At 41.3% G+C, this 24,601-nt stretch overlaps 1 long non-coding RNA gene across 11 annotated transcripts in view; it reads left to right on the plus strand.

Annotated features, from left to right (window-relative positions):
* LOC102118671 (uncharacterized) overlaps positions 1 to 24,601 on the plus strand; it is a 135,803-nt gene that overhangs the window by 47,295 nt on the left and 63,907 nt on the right. For 6 of the 11 annotated variants that reach the window (XR_012426500.1, XR_012426504.1, XR_012426501.1 and 3 more), the window contains 2 exons: positions 4,861 to 4,964; positions 22,682 to 22,883. This is a non-coding gene — a long non-coding RNA (uncharacterized lncRNA). Of the gene's footprint in view, positions 1 to 4,860; positions 4,965 to 5,979; positions 6,060 to 22,681; positions 22,884 to 24,601 lie in introns of all 11 variants that reach the window. The other 5 variants (XR_012426502.1, XR_012426496.1, XR_012426503.1 and 2 more) reach the window with 1 other exon arrangement.

Raw genomic sequence — 24,601 nt, forward strand, 5'->3', positions numbered from 1 at the left:
AAGTGAATAAGTCAATACATTTGGATCTGAAAGCCCTTGATTTGGGTTAAGCTGTAGCTGAAATAAAACCCGAAGGCCAATTGACATGGGAGTTTATTTGAGCTTTTACATTCTTTTTCCCTCATCTATGGGCTTACCTTTTAAAATCTGAGTTTTTGAATACCTTTGAAAATTAGTAAATTTCTGATTATAATTAGTTTTTTTCAAGCCAAAATGTATTCCATCTCCTTCTTGACATTGTACAGCACATCTAAAAACAGCCTCTCTATATGCTTGAGCTTAAGTAACATGACATAAGGCTCTTGCCCAGAAATTAGGTATTTAATGGAAAGAGAAATATTGATTATTATTACAGCATATTTTCTGGCAAATTTTTGTATTACTGGATGCTAACAGGCATTCAATGAACTTAGTAAATTACATCATTTAGAAACAATCTTTATTCTATTTTAGCCTAGGTGTCTCTAACTTGCATAATTGCTTTATTTATGAAAACTGGAATAGTCACAATTTCCTCTGTAAGAAATCTATGTTTCATTGAAAGATAAACAATTCTCTTTTTGTTCAGGAGACAGCTTTAGATTTTAATAACCTACACTCTCCCATCTGCTCCAACTATAAATTGTACATACAATTTATCATCATGACAGGATGATGCCAGGTCAGAATCATTGGGCAGGAACAGCATATCTAGAGTCCACTCTCTTCTGAAAAAGTCATCGGGTCCTTTGTCACTAAGAGCAGGTCATTTTATTAGTTTGGAGAGCCACCATGTGATACAGAAAGAAGGGGCATGCACTCCCAATAGATCTCAGACGCAGTGTGACTATTTTAGAAAGAGATATGGCTGAACATATAAAATAATGCAATTGCCTGCTATATCAATTCCTAAATCTTCAAGCAATTATCCTAATTGTCTAAAAGGAGCACAAACAAATGATATATCCAAGCTTAGAATAGACAATATTTTGTATAAAAGGTATTTGAAAGCAAAATGGGCGTCTGTCTCACTATTTTGAAATGTTTGAAAAGAAACATGGATTGATGAAAATAAGAAGTTTGGGTTCTAGACACTCACTCTACAACCCCCCGCCCCGAACCCAACACACACACACACAAATGGTAGACTACAAGTAGGCCTCTTTTAAAGTCTGTGACTTTGTACCTTTAAGAAGAACAGGCAGGAGTCCGCTGGGAAACATCAAGTGTTTTGAGATTCGCCTGGGGATCCTGCTGTGCATCACAGCTGTGATTGTCACCGTTTGTTTACTAATTCCGATAAAATATGAGATGCATTAAGTTACTAATCTTTTTTTAAAAATATCTGTTGTTTAAATCTTCTAGAAGATGGTGAATTCCACTGCAGAAACAGAAAATTTGAATGGCAAGAGAAAATAACAGGGATGTCCTGTGTACTTATTGTACATCCACTGTGTTACAGGTTACTGGGGGCTCTGACCTTGGGTGGTCCTAGACCTAGAGCTGAATCCATCAAAAAAAAAAAAAAAAAAAAACACCTCACAGGGGAAGGTGGTGTCCACACTTAGCAACTTAGTGCCAGTTTAATTAAGGTCCCCGAGGATCTGCAAACAAAACTAGAAGGAATCCATGGGTAAAAAGAGGATGATCAGCTTAGAAGGAGAGGGCTAGGGGAGCAAAGATCATTCATGCCCCTCCTGCCCCAGGTTAAAGCATAACCTCAGCCTTGGAGGAACAAGATGGTTATCACCCAATGGGTTCATCTTGCCCGCTGTCCGGAAAAGCCAGTTTACTGAGACAGCGTTATTGCAATAGAAAAACGTTTGATAAACACAGATCCATTTAAATGGAAAACCAAAGTTTTATTACTACTCAGATAAGTGTCCCTGAAAATTCAGAGGCTAGAGTTTTTTAAGGATAGTTTGGTGGGCAGGGAGGTAGGGAATGGGGAGTGCTGATTGGCTGGGGCTGAGTTAAAAGCATAAGGAATCAAAGCTGTCTTTTTGCACTGTCCGCCCCTGGATGGGAGCCACAAGACCCGATGAACCAGTTTACCCACCTGGGTGGCATCAGTTGGTCCATCAGAAGGCAGGGTCTAAAAAATACCTTGAACACCAATCTTAGGTTTTACAATGGCAATTTTATCCACAGGAGCCACTGGGGACGTTAGGAATATTATGGCCTCTGGCTGCATGACTTCTGAGCCATAATTTCCAATCTTACAATGAATTTGTTAGTTCTACAAAAGCCTAATTCCCAAGCAAAGGAGGGGGTTTGTTTCTGGAAGAGGCTGTTATCATCTTGGTTTCAAAGTTAAACTGTAACTTTCACAGCCTATGCCCACGAAAGAACAAAGGCAACTTGGAGGTCAGAAGCAAGATGGGAGTTGGTCAGGTCAGATTTGTTTTACCATCAAGATTTTTGAAAGGCAGTTTCAGCTGGGCTCAGTAGCTCACACCTGTAATCCCAGCACTTTGGGAGGCTGAGGTGTGTGGATCACGAGGTCAGGAGATCGAGACCATCCTGGCTGACATGGTGAAACCCCGTTTCTACTAAAAAAAAAAAAAATACAAAAAACTAGCCGGGCGAGGTGGCGGGCGCCTATAGTCCCAGCTACTCGGGAGGCTGAGGCAGGAGAATGGCGTGAACCCAGGAGGCAGAGCTTGCAGTGAGCCGAGATCACACCACTGCACTCCAGCCTGGGCGGCAGAGCAAGACTCCGTCTCAAAAAAAAAAAAAAAAAAAAAAAAAAGAAAGAAAGAAAGGAAAAAGAAAAGCAGTTTCATTACCCTCCAGTCTCCAGAGAGTTGGGACATTCATTGGGCCCTTCCAAAGCTTAGATCAAACACCATCTTCCAAACATTTCTCTTACTTCTGTTTAGATTAATGTATTAAATAAGCTATGGAGAAATAATTTGACTTCTTAAGTGCCACTGAAAGGGGGAGAGCCATGTCCTAGATATGGGGATAGGATCTTGTGGGTACTTGGAAGACATGGCTCCCTTGTAGATGTCAACTGTTTCTAGGGTTTGTGGAACAATTTACTGTCAATCTTCCAAGTGTGAATGTGCTATTAGATGTATAATCACCTCTGGCCATCCTATATATTTTTATTGTTTAATCAGTTTCTGAAATGAAAAGACTGAGGATGAGATAGTGGAACCTGGCCACTCAAACTTCTTGTTGCCCCTGAGAGACTCTACCTGCACCCAGGCAGCCTCCAGACACAATAACAGGACCAAACTCACACATTTGACCACACTCACTATGGTCAAATGAGGGTATGGCTTGCAGAGTGAGTCTCCTTGATTTGTAAAAGAGCCTTATGGTCTTTTCTGGCCAATGATGCCTTTTCTTAATCTCTTTCAAATGCGAGCTATAGCTGTAGAATAAAAGGCGATGCAGTGCAGCAGCCAGCACCTCAGACATTGCAGCTGGCCTGGGTTTGAATCAAAGTTCTGCTACATCAGAGCCTGCCTTAGCCCCTCTATGCCACCATGTCCTTGTCCGATTGTGCCTACCTCGTGAGTTTCTGGGAGGATTAACTGAGGGAGTACAAGAAAAGTCATTGAAACAGCGCCAGGTGTACCATAGGAGAGTTGGCCTTGGGGTCTAGCTTGGGTCTTGTACACCCTAGAAAAGATTCACAGAGGAGGAAATTAAGACCCAGAGAAGCGGCATGATTTGTTTCAGTCATGCTGGCCTCGTCGAGGTGGAAACCCAGGGCTCCCAGTTACTGTCCCAGGTTCTCTCTACTCACACTACTTGTTTTTAACTTATGTTACTATTAATAGAAACAACAGAAACTAATTTTTCATGGGTTTTTTTTGTTGTTGTTCTAGGACATATAGACATTAGCAAGATTGTATTTATTTAAAAAAATAAGTCACTTTATATCTTTTATTTTCCAACTACAGGTTTATGTTGTATCATCAAAGTTGCTATCAATTTTTTATGAGGAGTTATAGAATCTGTGCTTACCGAATGTGATATGATACCAGAAACATTATACATGGTATACTTGAGCTGTCCTAGTAGAGATACTATAGAAGAAAGCGTACTTACGCTCATAGATCTGAAAAATGACATCTGATTAAGAAATGTTACTCATACCATATGACTGGAAAAGATGGGAAGACAGAAATATTAAAGGAATCACATTTTAAAAGAAGATATTTTTATTTCTTAGAGTTCAGCATTACCCATTTATTTTTCATCATAAAAGTAAGGAAAAATGTTCAAACTAATAGAAATAGCATATACTACTGTGATGAGTAAAACGTCTCCTTAACGTGAGTTTGAGACTAAGAAGTCTAAAATAAGGGGTTCATACTGAATCTGACCCTCCAATGACAGCAACTTCTTTCTAGGCTGTTCTTTCTTATTTTTCTCTGTTGTATCAAAATGAGTAAAACACTTTCAGATGATGTCTCATGAACAACTATTTCATATTATCATGCTTTCTTTTAAATGTCTTTACTACGTCTTTCTGCAGAATGGTAAAAATATAGTTTTAATACGCTCTTCCCACGCTACTGCAAATTAGCATGAAAAACATATTCAAAAAAGGAAAAATATTCATATGCATTTTCTATAGATAAGTATATCTGCCTTCCTGCACCCAGTCAGGATAAAAAAATAAATTATAATAGATCTACTCATTTCTAACAACCTCCTTGGACAGTTCTTCTGCTGAATTATAGTATTTCTTTCCACCAAGGAGAAAAACCAACCGAGTATTAGGTTAGTTCTACGGACATGAACAAGCATTTCCCACAGGATGTGTGTGTGAGAGTTTGGACCAGAACTCAGACTGGTGGGAAATTGGAAATTAGATTTATGAGAAATTAATGCTGATTCTTAACTTTTCTCATTTTACAGCCCATTGTTTTCAGAAGAGTATGTGTTTCTCATGGGCAAAGGAGAGAATCCAGAGTGAGAAGCTGAAGAAAGTGTGAAGTGCTAGATTGGCGTGATTTCAAAAGGTATGATAAGATGCAGGAGCTCATCAGCTGTGGCTGAGGCTGCGCGGCTTCCATTGTGACACAGAGGGACATTGTAAAAGCTTTGAAAAGCAAAGGGGGATGCAACCAGGCGAATGTTCAGGACACTGGAGCTGCAAGAAAAACTAACAGCTGGGTCTAAATCAAACTGCTTCGCACCTCCCCTCTTTTTTTTTCTTTTCTTTTCTTTCTTTCTTTCTTTTTTTTTTTTTTTTTTTTTTTTGGTCGTTTCTGCGTGCAAGTGGGAAGGACCATAACAGAATTATTGTGTTTCTCTAACCCAGGAAAGGAAATGCCACACTCTGGCGCATTCACACTGTGAACAAGCTTTATTTTATTCCAGGGGAGACAAACTGAAATTTCAGTGTGGGCAAGATGGCTGTTTCTGTCCCAGAAACATTGAGAATGTCCCTAGCAGAATGTAACTCTTAATCAGGGTTGTTTATTCACGCCGGGAGCACCTCAGGTCAGGCTGCTCACTTGGTGCCATTTGGTCTGCCCTGAGCCTTCCTGGACGGGAAGTCCTTAAGATTAAAGATTATATTTTTATGGTCTCATGCCTGCCTACTCCAAGCTATTAACTGAAGAGAAATGTAACTAAGAGTCAATTTGTAGCAAGGATATTAACGGTCTTTTGTGTGTGTCACAATGAAAAATAGGAAAGAATCAAGGTGGAGTAATGGAGAGAAGAAACCAGCTTGGTTATTGTTTGGAGTATTGGAAATAAGAGTATTTCTGTGTGGAAGTGGAATTGTCATTCGAAATCAGTATTGAATATGTAATTAAAACAAAACTGATAAAGAACATACGATATGAGGATATTAACAGATAGGCCATATAAAGGATTTCATCTTACTTGCAGTGGCTGCCTTTTTCAAAGCACTCTTTTTCCAAAGCAATATCTTGACAAAGGGAAACAGGGAAATATTTGAAATAAAGTAAGGCTGCGTGTGTGAGCAGGAGAGAGAGGCTGTATTTTTTTGTTGTTGTTTTTTAGTTGTCCTTGATGCTGCGATGTATCCTACAATTGTTTAAATGGAACGCATTTTGAAAATCTCGTTTCTTCATACCAGTCTGGTGGGTGACTTGTGGTTCTGCATTTCATAAACATGCCCCTTGGGTTTATATTTTTGCATTTATTATTTGTCAAGGTAAGGTAACAAGGCGTTACGTATGATTAAATTGCATTTGAAAAAAATTCTTTTGGCTTTTCAGAATGAGTCATTGTTAATAACAACAGAAAATTCATATTTATTTCCTATGCATGTTGCATCTGTGATGGTTTTAAGGCTCGTATCTTTGAATATATATAAGTTTTGAGAGATGACTGAAATTTTTGGAACTTTGGATGTGTCTGTACGTGTGCACATTGAAGTATTCACTTCAACGTGGAAATGAAAACTGTTCCAATATTGTCCATGAGGAACGTGTTACATTTTTTATTCCTTCTAATCCTCTGTTAACCTTCAATAAGTCACAAGTTGAGTCATAGAAATAGTAACATAATCCTTCTTATAGGAAATAATTTCATTAATTTAATAATTCCGTTAAACAATTGCGTTATCAGTAAAGCAACTGCTTATTAATACATAATAGTAATTATGTACATTAATGTTCATCTGAAAACTATAGGATAAAAAGTCTGGCATTAATAAAATAGATCATTTCTAAAGGAATATTGTAATAGCCTAAGGTTTTGATTTGGGAAAATGAAATTAGTTCAAATTTTAAAAAATACTATTTGATTTAAAAGCAGATACATATTCTCTTTAGAAAGTTTGAAAAAAAAAAAAAAAACAAAGAAAAATGCAAAGAAGAAAATAACAGTTATCCGTGATCTCATCATCCGGTGATAACTACTGTGAACATTTGGGTTTGGCTAATTTCAGCTCCTTTTCTGTGCACACAGAGCTCTTTAAGTAGCTCTATACACATCTGCCTATTGCAGTGGCTTTCAAAACAGGATTCTGTTCCGTCATTTCTCTTTACATACTATAATGAGAATATTTTCTAATTTCATTGTTCTTCCATCATTTACATTGTAGTGTACTTCATCAGCTTTTTATTGTTGGCCGTTTAGTTTTATAATTTTTTTCATAGCAGGTACTTTAAATGGGAAGTTATCTTCATGCTAACCACCGTGGGCTCCTGACAATGTAGCTGTGTTTGAGGGGCAGTTGGAGATTGAGGACGATACATTTTTAGACCTTTTTTGGAATAAACTCCTTTTGTCTTTCCTCCCCTTGTTTGTACCTAGAGCTCCACATGCTAGATTTCCCTGTTTAAAACTCTCTCACTGTTCTCTTCTATTAGCTAACATGAAACTGCTCGATTGATTTTGGAGTTTATACTTTGGAAAAAAATTAAACAATTGTCTTAGGTACTGCTATTTGGCTCATGTGGGCTTTTTAAAACCTAGATATTATTTTCATTCATTTTTAGGTGCATCATGTCAATACCTAAATATTGTCATAGATGATCTTTGTGCAGATTTCCTCAGACACCCTGAATGCAGCCTCCTTCTCATTTGTAAAGGCCGATTTTGCACTTATCTGACAGGGCTAAGAAAGTTTCCTTTCCTGTTATTGCACTCGTTTTTGTCTTTATATGTTTTGTTGTTGTTGTTGTTTGTAAATAGAAGGTGGCGGTTTCATGCCAGGGTCTGAGAAGCCCGGCTGGTTGGGGACTGAGGCTGTTTTCCTGTGAACAACTGGAAGGTTTGCTCTGTGTCCTCCTGGAATGTGCTCTCCAGGGAAACTTTCTGGTGTTCAGATCACTCCTGGCTGTGTGAATCTTTGTCCTCATACTTCCAACCACAGTTCATGCACGTAACCAATGACACATGAAACAGATTCCATGGTAAGCAAGAAATTCTGGAGGTTTTTTGAGTCTCATCCATAAAAGTTTTTCTGTTGTCCTCTGCATCACAACTTAGGCCAGCGTGGCAGCAGTCTCAGTGTCATCATTCTCCGTATGTATACTTCATTGGTTTATCACCTTTTATTTTGGGAAAGAGAAAATGAGGCATCACTTACTACTCTTAGTTGCTTCCCCATGTTTCTTTTGCTTCAGAGCCAAAATCATTAATGAACAAGTTACAGAACATGGGGAAAAAACCAAGTACCTGACTTGGTTGAGGCTCTGACAAGTATTCCTTATGGGAAATCTGTGAATGCACTGGGTGGATTCTCACAGGTATCAGTCTGGGCCAGTGCATCGTTGCCAAAAGACAGTGAATCAACACCCAAGATCTGAGATTGCTGCCAGTGCACAAGAAAATAGAAAAAAAAGAAGCCCAGTGATAAAACACATGTGGAATTTTGTTCACCTGAATGTACTAAGTTAAACAAAGTCAACCGCAGTGATCACAGAGTGAAAAAACAACAAACAGAAAGCTACCCAAACTAATTAAAATCTTAACACTCTCCCCACCCCCACCCTCGACCCCAGCAGCTTTGATTGACACTGCATAGTTAAGCTCGTCCATTTGTTTTTAAGGCCAAAGTTCCCACAGCATAAAAATAACACAATAGCCCCTGCTTGGCAGTTTGTGGACAAGTGCAAGGAGCTTGGAGAAGCGCTGATGGTTCTATTGAAGAAGCAGCTGTTTGTGTCTTCACTTCTGACCCGTGGCCGCACTCCGGGCTGGCTGTGCTCAAATCTCTTTCACTCTCCCACTCCAAGCGGCTTGCTATTCACAAAATAGAAGCCAGGCGTGTGTTGGTTTCAGCTACTTCCAGAAGCAGATGCAGCAATTACCTTCAGAGGCAAGCATGAGATGAACTTTGAGTGGTGGCCGGCTTTTAGGATGGTGGTCCGTCCAGGGAGACTTTTATTGCTGGTAATCCTTTTAGATCTTCAGCACCAATTGATGGTCTGTACTTCAAGCTATTGTCAACACAGATGGCGCTGGGTTTGGAATGCCAGAGGCAGACAAATCCTGCCTGTGTTTATCCAGTTTTAACTTTTGTGCTAAGCGATTGAACTATGAATGCTAGAAAAAAGAAAGAAAGAAAGAAAGAAACAAAGAAAGAAAGAAAATATTTCCATCAGATGTTATCTGTTAATTGTGAAAACTAATTAGGACACCTACACAGACTCAGAGATAGGCTAATGTTAAATAATTACATATATCTATACATCCATATATATGCATATAGTATATCCATGAAATAAAAGTTTTAAAAATTAGATTTGTTTTGAAATCCATTACTCACCTCTTTATATAGTACTTACATTACCAATAGGGAGAGTTTGAAATAATTTATTTTTACAAATAAAAAATGTACATTATGGAACTTGTCCAATGGAGAAGGAAAAGAAGAAAGAAGGGAGGAAGGAAGGAAGAAAGGAAGGAAGGAAGGAAAAAGAAGAAAGGAAAGGAAAGGAAAGGAAAGGAAGAAAGAAAGAAAGAAAGAAAGAAAGAAAGAAAGAAAGAAAGAAAGAAAGAAAGAAAGAAAGAAAGAAAGAAAGAAAGAGAAAGAGAAAAAAAGGAAGGAAGGAAGGAAAAAGAAAACAGAAAGAAAAAGAAAAAAGAAAGGAGAGAGAAGAAGGAAAGAGAAAGAAAGAAAGAGAGAAAGAAAATGTGCATGGTTCTATTATCTTAACAGGGTCTTGGGAGCAGTGGTTTTGGAACTTTGTACATAGGAGACTCACAGGACAGGTTTGTGAAAGATGTGAATTCTCTCAGACACAAGGACCTTGTGTCAGGCCAGGAGCTCCACGTTTGGTCAGGTGCCTGTGACTGTGATGCCGGGCTGAGGACCACACTTGGAGAGAGTAGCCCTGCATGGGTGTTTCTAGGCTCAGCTCCAGTAGGGGGTGGGGGGTGGGGTAAGGGTGGGGGGTAAAAGTGGGGAGGGGCGTGAAGGTGGGTGGGGAAGGGAGAAGTTCTCAGCCAGTTCCTTCCTCACTGAGTCTTTAATGTACACATCCTTCCTGCTGCCCAGACCAACTGTCTTCCAAACTCCTCGCCCTTCCCCAGCCAGCTCTTCTCACCTGGGACGCAGTAGAGAGCCACTCTCCTCTCCCAGACCTTCAGTCTGCATCCCTTCCTTATGTTAGATGATGCTTCTTAGGATTTGTCTCCACCAAACACTTCGGGCCTTTTGAAAGTTTCTTTTTTGTCTGTCATTCTGTGAGCTACTTGAGGGCAGTGACTGTTTCTGTCCTCTCTGGCGTGCCTGAAGCCTCCCCTGGTCCCTGGCAGTAGCAGGTGCTGCATAAACGTGTGTTGAATGAAAGGTACGTATGAATGGGGATTCACCAAAGGACAGAGCCTACTTCATAAAGGAGCCCCGTTGAAGAAGACTTGCAACTGTGGGCTGGAGGACACTGACAGTCACCCCTCAGGTCTCTCCTTTCAGAACCACAGCGCCTGCTCCAGCCTCTGGCGAGCGGCCTACAGGGCTCAGCACTCAGTGCTTCGCAGGACTTCGTTTCCTAGGGAAGTTATAACATTTACATTAGAAAAATAAACCACAGAAATGTATTCTGTCGTCATTCTGGATGGCAGGGGTCCACGATCCAGGTGCGGCAGGGCAGTGCTCCCTCTGCAGGCTTCAGGAGAGGGTACTGCCTTCCCTCTTCCAGCTTGTGGTGGCTCCAAGCATATCTTGATTTGTGGCTGTCACTCCACTCTCTGCTTCTGCCTTCACAGCCTCTTTACTCCATGTTTCTCCTCCATGTGTCTCTCATAAGGACACTTCTTATTGGATTTAGTGCCCACCCAGATAATACAGGACAATCTCATCTCAAGATTCCTAATTACATCCATAGGACTCTTCTTTCAAATCAGGGCAGAGTTTCCAGGGTTGAGGATGTAGACATATCTTTTGGACCAGGATGTCATGAAGTTTGTGGCAGTTTCCTATGGTAGTTCTAGAAAATTATGCCCAGGTATTTCCCTGAGAAAGGGAGCTGCCTAGTGCAAGCTTATGCCCCATTCCTGTGTGCAGACCCTAGCCAGCGACTGTCTGATGGCAGGAGTGTATAGAGTCCAGCCCCTTTGCCTCAGTTGGTGACAACTCTGAAGGGTCATCTCACCCCAGAGCCCCATGGGAAAAGCTGAGAATCCACTGCACTCTGTTACTCAGCTCTGAGCCCCTGTGGCATAGGCTGAGAGTCCACTGTGCTTTACCACTCAGCTCAGAGCCCTCTGGGACACGCTGAGGATCCACTGTGCTTTACCACTCAGCTCAAAGCCCTCGTGGGACAGTCTGAGGGTCCACTGTGCTCCATCACTCAGCTCAGAGACCCCGTGGGACAGTCTGAGGGTTCACTCTGCTCCATCACTCAGCTCAGAGACCCCGTGGGATAGGTTAAGGGTCCACTGTGCTCCATCACTCAGCTCAGAATACTCTGTGACAGGCTGAGGGTCCACCGTGCTCCATCACTCAGCTCAGAGGCCCCGTGGGACAGGATGAGGGTCCTCTGGGACTCCATCACTCAGCTGCCCTCTGTGCTGACTCTTGGGGAGCACTCCAGAGGAGACCCCCTCCATCCCTTTCACAGGATGTTTGCTGCTAACTCGACCTAAGGCATGTAGCAACTTATTAAGCCCAGAAATTTTTTGGAAATATCATTTATTCTTCTACATTATCTTGTTGAATTCAACCAAGAAGATATATGCTCTACGCAAATTGATGACAGTTATATCATTGTAAGTTAATATTGCAATTGTTTCTACTTCTTCAGAAAACCATACATACTCATTTACACATGAGATTTTCAAAGACCCTCTATTTATCATCCTTTTATTTGTACATTTAGGAAGCTCCCCAAAGTAAATTTTTTTCTAAGGATGAAAAATCCAGATCTTGGAATCAGACTGACCTGGGTTCCAATCCTGGCTTGGTTTTCTGTAGCCTTTCTAGGCTTCTACCCCTTCTACCCCTTCTCTGTGATATAAAGATAATGCCATCTGACATGTAGTGTTGGGGTGAGAATTCAAAGGACCACACAGGTAAATCCTTAGCTCAGAGCCTGGCATGTAGGCAGTACTCAGAAAAGACTGATTATTGTTGTTCCTTTGCACCCCTGCCTCCAGTGGCCCCTGAGTGTCTGTGATGATGGACTGTTGGGGGAAGCTGAGCTGAGATGCAGGGCCCGTTCATGCAGCAGTCTCCAAATCCTAGTTAAGTTCTGCTGCAGGGTGTGGAGTGGGAGGCAATGAACTCACTTTTTTCTCTTTTGATCTCCAAAAGGATTCTCTCTGGTTTCTGCCTGCAGGAGAGTTTCATCAGTGTGCCATCCTGGACACCCAGGGTATATGAACCTCCATGCAGGATGCTCATATCCCTCAGGGCCTGTTTTGAGACCAAGAGTTTTGTCTGTTTGGAAGTGTGATAACCTCTGGCACCAGGGTCTCCTCTGCGGCTAGGCGGTAGCCTGGCACCGGGGCTCCTCTGCGGCTAGGCGGCTGCCGGGAAAGCTGGGGGCCAAGTTCTGTAGTCCTGAAGTAATGATGCCCCTGGGGGGAGCGTCAAGAAGCAGAAAGCCTGCCAGTTACTCTGCCCACCTGGGCGTGGGTGTGTCTCCAACACTAGGACTCGAGTCACCATGTTTAATCTACACGGGAACAGTCTTTCAAATTCTAGCCCCTCCCCGGCTCCTATGTTAATTAATTTAAATGAATGATGGCCAAATTTCCTCTTTACTATATGTAAATGTGGTATAGTCTAAGTTTCTGATGGTCGGCTTGTCTATATTCAGTAGTAAGAAAACCGAAAATATTTATTTATTCAAAAACAGTATAAGGCCTGTGTGATCTTCTGAGATATTTTGTTTGCGTCTGTGAGCTCTGTTATTGAAGAATAGCGTTGATGTGGTAAAGAATGCAAGTTTTAAGCGTACACCTGGATGGATTTTTATAAATATACATATTTATGTGGCCAAACCGCAGATGGAGATAAACCCGGAGTCTAACGAGCCTCCATCTGTCCCTCCCTGCCAATATCTGCCCATCAACACACCCACAGTCCTGACTTCTATTATTTTTCCCATCATTTATTTTGATCCCTGAGAGCTTGTTACATGTTATTATTGAACTCTTTGATGTACATTATCTATGACAATTAATACTATATTTTTTAACACAAAGAGAAAAGAAGGCTTGGGAAAAGTCAGTTTCTTGCTGAAGTTCATGGAGCTGGTGAGTGACAGGCCTGAAATGGAATGTGGGTCAGCTGATTCTAGAGGCCAGTTGAGCTACCCTGCTTCTCCCAGTAATTCAGATATTAAACAAGAAAGATAATAGAAGGCAAAAATTGTCAGTGAGTTATTCAAGGTGGTTAAAAGAATTATTTCCTAAGTATAATATTCCTTGTACTTATGAGACCTTGAACTCCAAGGTGAATTGGAAGGTGTTTAGCAGAACTATAATAAGAATATGATAATGATACTTAACCAGTACTGTTCTAGGTACCATCTCACATGTGTTATCTTCCTTAATCATCCTGACACAGCCTTCATAGGCAAGCACCAATATCCGCCCTGTTTCACAGGGGAAGTACAAAAGCACAGAGTCACTAAATAATTCACCCAAGGTCACGGAGCTAGGTAACTGGAGCATCCCAGGTTTTAACCTGCAGCTTGAACTCCTGAGCACTGTGCTATATATATTTTTTCTTTTCCATGTCACTTAAAAATAGATAAAAACCATATGACTCAAGAATGAGAATTACAGAATATTCAACGAAAGTTGAAATACAAATTATTTAGCTTTTTATCTTAGCATTAATATCTAGACATGCAGAAACTAGTATTTGCTGGCCAGGCACGGTGGCTCATGCCTGTAATTCCAGCACTTTGGGAGGCTGAGGCGGGTGGATCACAAGGTCAGTAGATGGAGACCACGGTGAAACCCCGTCTCTACTAAAAATACAAAAAAAAAAAAAAAATTAGCCAGGCGTGGTGGCAGGCACCTGTAGTCCCAGCTACTCAGGAGGCTGAGGCAGGAGAATGGCTTGAACCCGGGAGGCGGAGCTTGCAGTGAGCCAAGATAGCGCCACTGCACTCCAGCCTGGGCGACAGAGCAAGACTCCCTCTCAAAAAAAAAAAAAAAAAAAAAAAAACAACTAGTTATTTGCTGAATCGTATGCATACCCATTAATATTCCTGATAATGTCAAGTAGATAAGAGTTCTAGAACTAGAAGAATTGAGTTAATACCTAAGGATCCAGGCTGTATTTACCATCAGGAATACCCTTGGAAATTAGGCAATTGTGGTCAGAAATTGCCCAAAGAAAGCATCCCAGAAGTCTGGGAATGAGTGGATGTACCTGGCGAGCTGACAGAGCTATGTGTAGAGGCTTATGCGAGGCAGGGTTTCCAGTGGGTATGCTGGGTAGTGCCAAGACATGGTGCTAAGGCCATCTCTTTCTGATGTATCATCCAACCGTTATCACCCGTGTCCATTTTGCTTGTGAGCTTGTCTTCATTTCTCATGAAAGTCAGACTTACACATCCTCACCTCTCCCCACCCCTCTGAACTGAACCTCTTCCTGGACCTGGAAATCTTTCCCATCTAAACTGAAACACTATGGCTACGGGATAACCATGAAGGGATCTGTGTCCATTTTCATGATTAAATGTAAAAATTTCAAGTGCGTGCCTTGTCCCTTGAACAATTTTCTTCCAATGAAACATCTCTCAACATAAAATAATTTATGTGTGTTGAAGGTGAAGGTGGGGGCCCCAATCATTCCCCAAAGATGTCAAAGAAAATGTCAAAGAATAGGAAGCTAAGTCTGCACAAAACTTTCTGTGTATGCACGATACCCATTTCAACGAAATTTTTGAAATGTACATTAGCTAAGCCACTTCCTGAGGATCAATTACCCAACAAGCTGAGAATTAATTACTCCTGGGGCTCCTACTCATGTGGTAAAGATTCAGATTTTTAGATTTAAAGGGAGCATGCTAGAGTCAGAGAAGGAAACAGAGCTCCAGTTGATTTTTTTTCCTGATCAATTTATTACCACACACACACAGACACACACACAGACACTCTCTCTCTCTCTCTCTCTCTCAGTGAGCCCTAAGATGCACACCAGAAATGATATGGTTTGGCTGTGTCCCCACCCAAATCTCATCTTGAATTCCCACATGTTGTGGGAGGGACCTGGTAGGTAGTGACTGAATCATGGGGGCAGATATTTTCCATGCTGTTCTTGTGATAGCAGGTAAGTCTCACGATATCTGATGGTTTCGAAAAGGGGAGTTTCCCTGCACAAGCCCTCTTCTCTTGCCTGCCGCCACGTGAGATGTGCCTTTCACCTTCCACCTTGACTGTGAGGACTCCCCAGCCACATGGAGCTGTAAGTCCATTAAACCTCTTTCTTTTGTAAGTGTCCAGTCTTGGGTATATCTTTATCCGCAGCATGAAAACAAACTAATACAAGAACCATACATAGGAAGTGATGAAATACAGTGTATGTGCTAAAGTGTGATAAAGAAATTCAGCGAAGAGCAGGCTCAATGTGATCTGGAATACTCAGGGACACCTTATGGGGAATATAGAATTTGTGTTCGTCCTTGAAGAATAAGTAGGATTTGTGTGGAGGAAAAAAAAAAGCAGCAGTGAGGTATTTTGGTGAGAAACAGCATGAGCACAGATAGGAATATGGTTCTCGTTGGAAAGTATAAGACTAATTCAAAAATAGAAAGGTTTCACAGAGGGTTTATGTTGGACAATGTTGGGTTTATAAATCTGAAGCCAAGCTATATAGTTCCCAGGATTTTTAATGTCAGATGAGGAATGTAAACCTAATTGCAGGAACACAGAAATGTTTAAGTTGAGAATTAAGGAATGACTCGATGAAAGCAAACTTTCAGTATATTTTTCCTGGATCAGTCACATAATAGACTTTAGGCAAAAAGATCACTTTGAAAGCTTTTGAAATAAAGGAGCAAATAGGAGTGGCACTGGAAATAGAAAAAACAGAGAATGTAAGAAATATTGTCCAATAATAAATGTTGGGGAAGGTATCAAACAGGATGGATGAATCTGATAAATCCCAAGATGTTAAGCCTCTCCATTGTTTGTGAATGCTACGTGCACACACACACACACACACACGCACAATGGCAGGGCTGGAAGCTTCATTGGTTGAAAGGTGGCAAATTCAACTGTGTCCAAATTAATCTTGATATACCAGTTTTGATGTCCCGTATTCATGCCCTTAACAGCAGTAAATATTGGTAGCAAATTTAGAGATGTCATGGCATTTTGAAGGAAAGGACAGTACCAGTTAGCTGGGGGCATATGGAAAGGTTCTGAGAGCTTTTGAGAACGCAAAGAAGAATCTTTCCTCATTCAGGGAACTTCCATTAGGTTCCAACAATGTGCTAATCATGGAACTGGGTATTAGCGAATACAAATTCCTTCTCTTAAATGGCTCATCATGAGAGAAAATGACATGAGTTGTACCAGTTGTAATCACGTGGCAAGCCCTTTTATAGCAAGTTCTGTAGAGAGAAGAAGTGCCTGTGTGTTTGTTAAGTAGGACATTTGAGGGAAGGTCTCACCATGGAGGCATCCAGAAATTGGGTTTTAGTATTTCTCTGGAAAGGTAAGAGAAAAAAGCACTTTTTAAGAGGGAAGAATGGCAGATGTAAAGACTAAAGCAAATAAACAACTTGTTGATTTTGTAATTATCAATTGCTTGTGGCATTTGACAAACTAACAAATATAGTGGCTAGGTCATGGGATGCAAGGCTAAAAGTGAGCAGGAGTTTGTGTGCTGTACAATGAATTTTAGATTTTAGTTTATAAGTGATAAGGAGGCATGGAAAATAGGTTAGTTCAAGAGTGAGTTGACTTTTTCTGAGTTCCAGAAGGATCGATGTGGTGTTGGTATGAATGGTGACTTGGGTGGGGCCCCACGATGATACTGTTAGGAAACTAATGTTTTTTTTTTTTTTTTTTTTTTTTTTTTTGAGACGGAGTCTCGCTCTGTTGCCCAGGCTGGAGTGCAGTGGCACGATCTCGGCTCACTGCAAGCTCCGCCTCCCGGGTTCACGCCATTCTCCTGCCTCAGCCTCCCGAGTAGCTGGGACTACAGGCGCCCACAACCGCGCCCGGCTAATTTTTTGTATTTTTAGTAGAGACGGGGTTTCACCGTGGTCTCGATCTCCTGACCTTGTGATCCGCCCGCCTCGGCCTCCCAAAGTGCTAGGATTACAGGCGTGAGCCACCGCGCCCGGCCTAGGAAACTAATGTTATATAACTCCTGGAAGGAAATGAGATGATTTGAACTGGAAAAGTGGCTATTAGGAAGGACAGGAGGTGTCAGACTTTCAGTGTATTTGTGAAGTAGAATGGACAGGTGTCTGCCTCTTGTGACAGTTATAGGAAAAGGCAGAATCTAGCCCTTTGGTCATTGGCTCGGCCCTTTCGTCATTGGCTAGGCCCTTTCGTCATTGGCTATTCTGTGTGGTGAGACAAGGGACGGAGAAGGAGCAGGCTTACCTGCCTAGGGCCAACATGGGGCAGTCATGAGTTCAGTGTGGGGCATGTCAAATTTGATGGGTCAAGTTGGCGATGTCTGGAAGGCAACATTGTGTATTGGCCTGGAACTTAGAAGAGACATCTGGGTGGAGATGAAGCTTTAAAAGTCATCAGCAAATAGGTGATTGAAACAGGACCTGTGTGCATTCGTATGTAGCTTAAGATAAGAGGGCTGTGTGCAGAGTCCTGGGGACACCAACATTCCAGGAGCTGGGAACCCAGCAGTCTTGGTGTTGGCCCTACAGATGATGTTGCTTTAACCCATATTCCTGAGTTATATTCCCTAGCTCAGACTGACCTCAGGTAACACATCTATTTAAAATTTATACTTTATTTTTTCTTCACTTTTTTGTTTCTAATAATGTAATAAGTGGAACCAGGATATGGAAAAATTCATTCTCATATTGCTGATCTCAGCTTCTTACATTTTATTCTTTTGGGGTATGGATCAGCCTCACAGATTTATGAAAGCTGGCCTCACCACTTCTGGTGATCTGGCGGTGTCAACAGGTGGGGAGGTTTGCTTAGAATGAAGGAGAGGAGTTTAGGGAGTGAGAAAGAAGCAGCTGTTAGTTAAGTGCTCTTATTGTGCCAGATTCTTTATGTTCATTGACTCACTTAGCTCCTATAACTACTTGTAAAGTGGCTTTTTCCCCAGTTTTATAGATGAAAAAAAATCAAGACTAAGTGTGTTGCTTGGGATCACATAGTTTGTAAGGACTGTAGCTGAGTTTCACTCCAGAATTGTCTCTTGCTCTTTCAGGGATAGATTTGGAATTTTTTTTCCTGCCTTTCCTTGAACCGTTACCCTATGAGTCTTAATTAAGCCAAGCTAATTTCTCATAACCTTCTCACTGGGTCGGTGAAAGGCTGTGAGATTGAACATAGCTAAGATAGGATTTGGAGACAAAGCTCAGACTGTGATTTCTATGCCACATTTTATGGCATAGAAGAGGACCTGGGGACCTCAGAACTATTACCCTCCAGGGGATCTGTTTTGTCTCCTGAGAAAGGATTGAGACATTTAGGAAAAGAAGGAGACTGAAATGAGCTAAAAGCCACAATCTCATTCCTCTAGTGCTCCTTTCTTCCTGATGTGGGGTTTAATTTTCAAGACATAGAATCATAACCTATAATATTAAATGTAGGCAGGAAGCACTTTTTTTAACTGTTTATTTTTAAAAAATAATACATGCACATGGAGCAATATCTAAATAGTACAAAAGGAACTATGGTGAAAAGTAAGTGCTGGCTTTGTCCCTGCTGGGTGAGGTTGCAGCTTTCTTCCAGGCTGAAAAGTCATTCACCACTCAGTCTGGCTGCAGCATTTGTGGTTGCATCTCTTAATTTCTGTTGCCTCCTCTTTGGTTCTTTTTGCTTGTTTAGGGTGTGTGTGTGTGTGTGTGTGTGTGTGTGTGTGTGTAGGTGTGCACGTGCACATGCACATATGCATGTGTGTGAATTTCATTATAAATGTAGTGACATTCAGAGGAGAGGCAGAAATAAAGGCGCTAATATAAAACACAAGTTTAACTGAATTTTTATCTTTAGAAATCCTTTTCTTTGGCCTTTTCCCTCCTTTTCTAACTTCTTGAGTTCAGTTCTTATCTCATTTATTTTTATTCTTTCTTTGTGGCAAAGAAAGAAGAAAATACCGAAGGCAGGACTTTTTTCCTGAAAACCATTTTAGCAATACCATGTCTCCTTTATCACTATTTTCAAGAGCCCATACAGTGTGACAACTTCTGTTATCGATAGCTGTTTAAGAAACACCTTTAAAATTTTAAGTGGATGGGTTTTTTTATTTTGTCCTTTTCAAAATACATTTTTTTCACATTATAGGTACAAAACATTGCTTTCTCTGAGTAAGTCCACTAGTGAGGCACCTTAGGATTTCAGATATTTGAACATAACATGACTAACAACTGTTGGCTCTAGCGCTTGTCCCAGCTCCAGTTTTCCACTGGAGCGAGCTTGTATTTTTATCATCTATAGAGTAAAGGCCTAGGAAGTAGCCACCTCATAATTCTTTAATATTTTCTAGGTTCAGGATATGGCAAATTCTGAAACATTGGAAGTTTACTGTCTTTGTGACAATGCAGACCCAAATATAGTTTTTCATTGATCTTACAATAATAATGTGATTCTCACATTTTGAAATTAAAAATTTTTATTTTGGCATTCAATCTCCTTCCTTTGTTGATTTTTGAAATCCAGTATTGTTATCAGGGTATGTCCTATTGATGACAGTTCTTCGTCTTTTTGCTTCTAAGACATAGTACATCACTTCTTAGACAAATTATAGAAAGTTTATGGAGCCTATTCTTTTGGGACAAGGGTACCAATTACTTATGTGTTGGATTTTCTTTATCAGTCTTTCATTATCTATCATTACCTATTATTTCCTCTGTTGTCCTTTTCAGTTCTTTGTTCATTTCATTTTTATTACTTTTTAAATAGTATTTTCCATGGCCTTTATTAGGTATGTGTAAGTGTCTATTCTCTATTTTGCTACCTCTAATGTGGCCTTCATTTCTGAGACAGTGTTTTAAATTTTTCACTTATTTCCTGATCTCTGCTAGCTTAGGTTTCAGCTTTCCCTGTTTTCCTGACACATTTCCCTGTACTTTTTTTTATTAATTATGTGGACCTTTTTTATAAATAGAAGCAGTGTCATGGTAAGATTTCTTAATGTGTGTGTGGCTGTATATAGTCATTCTTTTATTTTTCTTTCAATTCGCTTGTATTGTTTTCCAGTGGGTGTTCGTTTGCTTCATTCTTTTTTCTTTTAATTGTATAGAGCAGTACCTCCTCCTTCTCCCCCTTTTCCTCCTCCTCCTCCTCATTTTTCGTTTTTGAACCAGGTGAGTTCAGGCTAGGAGAAATTCTCCTTACAAGAGAGAATTGTATGTATAATTTAGTTATTAGCCTCTACATGTTCTCATTTGTCAGAGGCAGCAGCTAAAGGGCTGCCCACAATACAGAAAGTCTCTTCTCCCCTGGCACGCATCTCCAACTCCCCACTCAGCCTTCTGCCTCGCTCCTCATTTCTTGTTTTTCTCTTTTGAGATGGAGTCTTTCGCTGTTGCCCAGGCTGGAGAGCACTGGCAAGATCTTGGCTCATGCAACCTCCACCTCCTGGGTTCAAGCCATTCTTCTGCCTCGGCCTCCTGAGTGGCTGGGAGTACAGGAGTGTACCACCATGCTCGGCTAATTTTTGTATTTTTAGGAGAGACAGGGTTTCACCATGTTTGCCAAGCTGGTCTTGAACTCCTGAACTCAAATGATCCGTCTGCCTCAGCCTCCCAAAGTGCTGGTATTACAGGCGTGAGCCACCGCACACGGCCCTGCCTCGCTCTTCTTTATAGCCAACCAGAACTGAAACAACTCCTGCCATCAGCATCAGCCCTTTCCCGTGGCTATAAATGAGAGTGTGTGATGTGAGGGTTACTTTGAAAGAATAGTGTTCTCCTGTCTGAGTCTGAAATTTGCAGCTACAGGCATTCCCTATATATATCTTCCAACACTCCTATTTGACCTTCACTGTATTTGGCAGTCTTTTCTCAGGTATTATTGATTTTCCAGGTATTACTACTTTCTATAGGAATGGAATGTGCATTTTTTAAAAAAATCCTCCTAATTGCTTTTGGGTGATCATGCCAGGAGAAGAGGCATGTACTGTCCTGTCTTCTGTCTTATAAATTGGAGGTAAAAATGGAGCTTAAATCAAATAATTAACAAGGTGTATCGTTACATACTCAGAGGTAAGTAAGGATGAGCTAGACATTCTTTCTCTTCTTAGTAATCTTACAATTTATTAAAGTGGCCAAGAAATGCAAATATGAATGGAAAACTAACCCAATAATAGGCAACATATGAGTTCTACCTAAAGGGACAATAAGAGTTTGGGAATTTGGACCAGGTAAAAGTGGCTGAGGTCACGCATGAAAGTTACTCTCCATTTCCTGCTTCACTGCCCTGGAGGAGGCTGCCAGAAGTCAGAACAAGCCTGGCTCTTCCCACCTCCACCCCCTGCCTTTCTGTCCAAGGCAGCAGCCACTACAGATGGTGAAAGAGAATCCCCCTTTGAGAGAAAAAGGTAGAGCAACATGTTTTCATGAAGTGTTTCCCAAATAATGCTTGGCCCTGAGAATCACCTGGAAAGATGATCACGATGGACACAGGATCTCCAGAGAAGACCTGGGATTTGTATCATTCACAAGGGCCCAGAGTAATTTGGATAATCAGGCAATTTTGGAAATCCCTAGCCTAGGAGATAGAGCACTACGCTGGAAGGGAAGAGACCTGTATTTTGTTTCTGGCTTTGCTGCTAACTAGGTGTAGAATTTGGATAAGTTTCAACATATCTGAGCCTCAATTTTCTTGTCTATAAAAGGAGGGAGCTTGGCTTGGTGGTGTCTAAAAATCACTTCCAACTTTAATATTTCATGATTTTCTAAAACATACAGCATTTTTATAAAATTCTATAACTTCCTTATAAAAAGGAAAGGGAGAGAAGAAGGATTAGGGACAAGGGACTAAGGAAAGGAAATAGAGTTTTTCCTTATAGACAAAAGGAATGGAATGAAGCCCTTTCTCCCGCTATGTCTGAAAAAAAGAACTTTTCAGAGCAGAGTTTCAGTAAAATTTCAGTTAAAAACAAAATTGCATCTCTTTACCGACCCAGAAACCAAAAGTGCACATATGTTAGACATGGTTTGTACTGATTATTCTGGAATGAGCTATGCATTCATAGAACATTGATTTTCTCAATAGAAATCATAAAGCACCAATAGTATTATTTTCCCTCCCAGTGTTTGTATATGCCAAAGGTAAGGGAAAGTCTTCCCTTGGTTGTTTTTTTGTAAGAATGACCTTTTTCTTACTTCAGGAGTTTGATTGGCAGGTCCCTACTAAGGAGGAAAAATGAATTTCAAAGCAGACCTAAAAAAAAAACATTTTTTTTTCTCCTGCTCTCTCTTGGCTTTTGTTGCTCCAGGTGTTACAGAAAAAGCACATTCCTCAACTGGTCTAGTCCCCAATAATGGTATTAAGATCCCCAAGCACATCTGATATCTCTCTTCCAGGGTCTAGGGAGCACCATTCATTTATTGATGCACCAGTCACAAAGGGATCGCATTTTGCTTTGTTTGAAGGCCCTGAGTGTCCTTATTATTTTTGTTTGTAGAAACACTGGGGTACACCTGAAAGGGGGAACAGGCAGACATGAAGAAGAAAACAACCCTGGCGTCCGGGTGCTGATTGCCTTTTTTATTCGCTTGAAAAGCCTCTCAGTGGATTGATTTGTGATTTGGATACCACTTCTCCAGCTCGGGACTCTGAAGTCTGTGCTTGTCGTACACTTCAGACAGTCAGCAGCCTGCTCATAGGTGAGTGATTATGAGGGGGATACTAATTGGTTTGTTCCACCACCTTTTCCTTCGAAGTGTAGCAGGCTTGCAATTTTCAATGGCCATAGGGAACAGGAACAGCATGCATAAGTGGAATCCACAAAAAATAAAACGGCTTTACTGAATCGTCTCCAGATTCTCCTGGATCAAAAGTGGACTAATTCTAAAAGTGGGGACCAGCCAAAGTTGGGGTGAGAGGTGCAGTGGACAGAGGCGCAGGACCCTAGGGCTACTGTGCCACGTATTTATTGTCAGAACTGAAGGCGAGAGGCTGGGGATGGCTGCGTTGCTCAGCCTGAGCTGTGTGATATCGATGTTTTGGACCAACTGGGAAAGGTCCTATTTGGGAGGAAATTACACATCTGGAAAACTCAACTTGCTGCAAAAGCTATGGGCCTTTCCTAATCGAGCCCTGAGGAGCATGAACAATCACTGCCACCAATCAATTGCACTTCATCACAAAGGGAAATTATCATGCAACCGTGGAGCATTTTTGTCAAAACAATAGATAACAAGCTTTGAGAGCAAAGCACAGCGGGGAGAAGAGATGGGTGGCATGAGACCACCATTCAGACACGGGTGTGGGTTACAGTAGGAGAAACAGTCATGAGTTATAAATGACCCACAGGAAGAGTGGATTACAGCACAGGCAGATAACTGGGAACACCGCACATAAGATAAATTACAGTTAGTATTGTCCAAATTGACTTTGTCAACTTCATAGCCCCTCTTCCACTCCCATGATAAAACGAAGCCCCATAAAAAAGGCCTGGTTCTGGGGATCAGGGCCTTTGGGATTTTTGATATGCCTCTTGTTCACACCACACCCCAACATTGGCTGGTTTCTCTGGTCCCAGACCCCCTTCCTCAGCATCTGTGAGTGTCTCGCGTTTCTGCCCAGCCCACTGTGCACTGAGTCTTTGTCTGAACTGTTTTGGGTTTCCTAATTCTTTCCTCTGCCTGTGTTCTCCAGTTCTGCCTTTGTCCTAAGCCCCATCCCCACAGGACAGCCCTGAGGTAGCACCTCGGAGCTTCTGCTTGCCAGAAAGTTTTGCCTTTGTCAGAAGGACAAGCAGACTCTACAACAGGCGGTAAAATGTGGAAAGACTTATATTAATGGCACTGCTTTGCACAAATGTTGTGAACTCCAGGCTTCAAGGAATCATATGGAACCAAGGCCGACTTCATTCACCCTCCTCCCGCCACGATTGCATGTGGCCTCTGCTTGTTTATCAGAGGAAGTTTCACAGCAGGGAATAAATTCAGGGTCACATGGACCCAGGACTGAATCCTTACTAGCTGTCTCTTCTGGCAAATCCTTCACCATCCCTGCACCCAGCTTTCTTATGGGTTCGTGGTAAGGGAGGAGTGTAGGTGCTAATAGTCACACCACCTGGGGAGTATGTGATGATGAATGTTGTCAGCTCTCAAAAAAAAAAAAAGTCATTTTTTATTATTCAGCCAGAAAATATTCCAGTCACTGAGGATATAAGAAGGAGTGATATGATTCCTTTCCAGACAGCTTCCTGTTTTCTCAGGCACCTGCCCTTTGTACTTGGCTCACATGGAAGCAGTCATTGCCTATCTGTGAAAATCCCTGTTGCCCTTCAACTGTGACCGAACCTGTTGTAGTAAGCCTGTGCTGAAGGATGACCTCTTCGACACACTCCAACAGCTCCTACTCAAATATTGCAGAG

The sequence above is a fragment of the Macaca fascicularis genome, chromosome 17, assembly GCF_037993035.2.
Source record: "Macaca fascicularis isolate 582-1 chromosome 17, T2T-MFA8v1.1".
In the NCBI taxonomy this organism is placed as follows: Eukaryota; Metazoa; Chordata; class Mammalia; order Primates; family Cercopithecidae; genus Macaca; species Macaca fascicularis.